Source organism: Chlorocebus sabaeus, chromosome 1 (genome assembly GCF_047675955.1).
Source record: "Chlorocebus sabaeus isolate Y175 chromosome 1, mChlSab1.0.hap1, whole genome shotgun sequence".
In the NCBI taxonomy this organism is placed as follows: domain Eukaryota; kingdom Metazoa; phylum Chordata; class Mammalia; order Primates; family Cercopithecidae; genus Chlorocebus; species Chlorocebus sabaeus.
This window is the reverse complement of record NC_132904.1, coordinates 21,828,766-21,833,314: the sequence shown is the minus strand read 5'-3', so window position 1 is coordinate 21,833,314 and position 4,549 is coordinate 21,828,766.

Sequence of the window (4,549 nt, the reverse complement as noted above, 5' to 3'; positions counted from 1 at the left end):
ATTACACAAGCAATGAAAAGCCCACACACAGCCCTGTAACTACGAATACCATCTTAACTTTCCAAGCCCCTTTATGCATCCAACGCAACCTGTTATCAGGCCTGCCCCTGGGGCACCTGCTACCTCATCAGTGTAATTACACCTTATAGCTTCAAGCCCCAGCTGATCATGGTAACCTCCGAGTCACCCAAACAGCTCCATTCAGATGTCTTGTCCACTTCTCAGGGCCCCAAAAAATCATCACCTCCTCCCTGCTTAACAAACAGTCCGGGTTTTGTAAGGGCAAAACATACTCCCTGCATGACCATCCACCCCTGGACTCCCTGCAGCAGCGTCCCCATCACTAGTGAAAGCCTTCTCATCCCCTCTTTTAATCACTCTCTCAAATGGTTCCTAGTAGATACAAAATGTTTTTTTCTTCCAATGGGAAAAGAGAACACAGGGAGCCACTCAGTTTGCTCCCAACAACCCTTTCCAGCCACTCACCGGAGCTACCTTGGCAAGTACTCTAGGAGTATGGGAAAATGAAAACAACAGACTCATGCACCTTTTTGACATACACAACCAGTTCTGTCTACCCAGCCAAGGTATATTCTTCTTATGTGGAACGTCGACCTATATCTGCCTCCCCATATATCTGCTCCCCACTAACTGGACAGGCACCTGCACCTTAGTCTTTCTAAGTCCCAACATTAACATTGCCCCAGGAAATCAGACCCTATCAGTACCCCTCAAAGCTCAAGTCCATCAGTGCAGAGCCACACAAGTAATACCCCTACTTATAGGGTTAGGAATGGCTACTGCTACAGGAACCAGAATAGCCAGTTTATCTATTCATTATCCTACAGCCACATACCCTCAAAGGATTTCTCAGATAGTTTGCAAGAAATAACGAAATCTATCCTTACTCTATAATCCCAAATAGACTCTTTGGCAGCAGTGACTCTCCAAAACCTCTGAGGCCTAGACCTCCTCACTGCTGAGAAAGAAGGACTCTGCACCTTCTTAGGGGAAGGGTGTTGTTTTCACACTAACCAGTCAGGGATAGTACGAGATGTCACCCAGCATTTACAGGAAAAGGCTTCTGAAATCAGACAATGCCTTTCAAACTCATACCAACCTCTGGAGTTGGGCAACATGGCTTCTCCCCTTTCTAGGTCCTGTGACAGCCATCTTGCTATTACTCGCCTTAGGGCCCTGTATTTTTAACCTCCTTGACAAATTTGTTTCCTCTAGAATCAAGGCCATCAAGCTACAGATGGTCTTACAAACAGAACCCCAAATGAGCTCAACTAACAACTTCTACGGAGGACACCTGGACCAACCTGCTGGCCCTTTCACTGGCCTAAAGAGTTCCCCTCTGGAGGACACTACAACTGCAGGGCCCCTTCTTTGCCCCTAGCCAGCAGGAAGAAGCTAGAGTGGTCATTGCTCAATTCCCAACAGCAGTTGGGGTGTCCTGTTTAGAGGTGGGGATTGAGAGGTGAAGTTGGCTGGGCTTCTGGGTTGGGTGGGGACTTGGAGAACTTTTCTGCCTAGCTAAAGGATTGTAAACTCACCAATCAGCACTCTGTGTCTAGCTAAAGGTTTGTAAATGCACCAATCAGCACTCTGTAAAAACGCACCTATCAGCGCTCTGTGTCTAGCTAAAGGTTTGTAAACGCACCAATCAGCACTCTGTGTCTAGCTAAAGGATTGTAAACACACCAATCAGCACTCTGTGAAAATGCACCAATCAGTGCTCTGTGTCTAGCTAAGGGTTTGTAAATGCACCAATCAGCACTCCGTAAAAACACACCAATCAGCACTCTGCGTCTAGCTAAAGGTTTGTAAATGCACCAATCAGTACTCTATAAAAACGGACCAATCAGCACTCTGCAAAATGGACCAATCAGCAGGATGTGGGTGGGGCCAAAATAGGGGAATAAAAGCTGGCCACCTGAGCCAGCGGCAGCAAACTGCTTGGGTCCCCTTCCACGCTGTGGAAGCTTTGTTCTTTTGCTCTTGACAATAAATCTTGCTGCTGCTCACTTTTTGGGTCCACACTACCTTTATGAGCTGTAACACTCACTGCAAAGCTCTGTGGCTTCCCTCCTGAAGTCAGCAAGACCATGAACCCACCAAAAGGAAGAAACCCCAGACACATCTGAACATGTGAAGGAACAAACTCCAGACACACCATCTTTAAGAACTGTAACACTCACTGTGAGGGTCTGCGGCTTCATTCTTGGAGTCAGCGAGTCCAAGAACCCAACAGAAGGAACCAATTCTGGACACACCAGGACTCAAAACTGATCTGCGTTAAGGAACATGGTACTAGTTAGTTGACGTCTGTCTATTTTCTCATTTGTAAAGTGAAGATGAGAATAGTATGTCCTAGCCCATAGAGTTTTTGAGAATTGATTCACATGAAGTGCTCAGAACTCTGCCATCACTTAATATATGCTGGTTATTATTGGGATGACTCCCAATATCATTACCATTAGCATCGTCATCGATGTTGTCATCATTATCATCATTAGGACCAATCAAAACCCATTAGCTTAAGTGACCAGCTAGAAATAGAGAAAAATAGGAAACGATTTAAAGCAAGCCCCAGGACTGTTACAGAGGAAAAAGAAGACCAAGAAGCATTCACAAGCCTGACGAACATGGTTAAGTAATAGACTGCATCAGGAAGAGCAGTGTTGAATGAAACTGCCTGGCAACTTAGACAAGGGTGAGGGTTTTTTTCTGTTTGTTTGGTGGTTGTTTTTGTTTTTGTTTTTTGAGACAGAGTCTCACTCTGTCACCCAGGCTGGAGTGCAGTGACACCACCTCGGCTCACTGCAATCTCTGTCTCCCAGGTTCAAGCGATTCTCCTGCTTCAGCCTCCCGAGGAGCTGGGATTACAGGTGTCTGCCACCACGCCCAGTTAATTTTTGTATTTTTAGTAGAGACAGGGTTTTGCCATGTTGACCAGGCTGGTTTCAAACTCCTGACTTCAAATGATCCTCCCACCTTGGCCTCCCAAAGTGCTGGGATTACAGGTGTGAGCCACCGCACCTGGCCGTCAAGGGTCAGTTTTAAAAGAGTTTGTATGAATAGCTATATTTTAGAACATAGAAACACAAGTTGAGTTTTTTTCCTCTTCTTAAATTTGTTTTTAAAAATGGATACATAAAATATATTATGTGTATATATTGGCATACTTATTGTAATGAATTAAAACATTAAGCCAAAGCAAAGGTCCCCCAAGCAAACACAGCTTTATTTCCTGCCCCAGATTGCTTTTTCTATGTTTAAACATGTATGTATCACTACATCAAATACTTAACTTGAAGGATGTGATCAAAATACAGCTTTATTGGCTGGGCACAGTGGCTCATGCCTGTAATCCTAGCACTTTGGGAGGCCGAGGCAGGCGGATCGCTTGAGTTCGGGAGTTTGAGACCAGCCTGGGCAACATGGCAAAACCCTGTCTCTACTAAAACTACAAATATTAGCCAGGTGTGGTGGCATGCGCCTGCAGTCTCAGCTACTTGGGAGGCTGAGGTGGGAGGATGGTTTGAGCTCAGGAGGTTGAGGTTGAAGTGAGCTGAGATCACACCACTGCATTCCTGCCTGGGCCACAGGGCCAGACTATGTCTAAAAATATACATACATATATTATATATTATATATTAAACTATAATATATTAAAACATATGAGAATAATAAAGCTATATATAGCTATATATGTCTATATGTAAAAATACACACACACACACACATATATATATAGCTTTCTTATTGTCTTCCACCACCTCTTTAAAATTTATTCAGGTGGTGTCTTAGTCCATTCATGCTACTATAACAAAATACCTTAGAAAGGATAATCTATAAACAACAGAAATTTATTGCCTCAGTTCTGGAAGTTGGGAAGTCCAAGATCAAGGCACCAGCAGGATCTGGTGTCTGATGAAGGCCTGTTCTTTATGGATTGTGCCGTCTGTGTGTCCTCACAGGATAGAAGGGGCAAACATGCTCTCTCAAGCCTCTTGCATAAGGGCACTAATCTCATTAGTGGGAGCAGAGCCTTCAGGACATAATCATCTGTCAAAGGCTCCACCTTTTAATAGTATCATCTTGGGGGGTGGGTTTCAACATATGAATTTGAGGGGACGCAATCATTCAGACCATAGCAGGTAGGGTCATCTCATTCCAGCCCTAGAGAGAAATTCTGGCAGAACCAGCCTTTTCTGCTTCAGAAATTAAAACATCCATTTCAACATGTGAATCCAAACTTAATTTCCAACCAGATCTTGTTCTCTTCTCCAGCTGAGGTTGCTCCCCATCTTGCCTTTCTTCTCTATATCCTCCACTCAGTTTGGTGGGCAGCTTCTGACCCCTCCTGTGCAAATGCACTGAGAGGGGAACATGAGAAGAAAGGAAGAGTAGAAGCTCACAAAGGTCTGGACGGTGCAGTACCACAGGCTCTCTCTGGTCTGACAGAGACCAGGTCTGTCCTGTGGCCACTCCAAGGGCCTTTAGAGGCCACTCCCAATGGTGACCCCGTGAGGTGTTGATG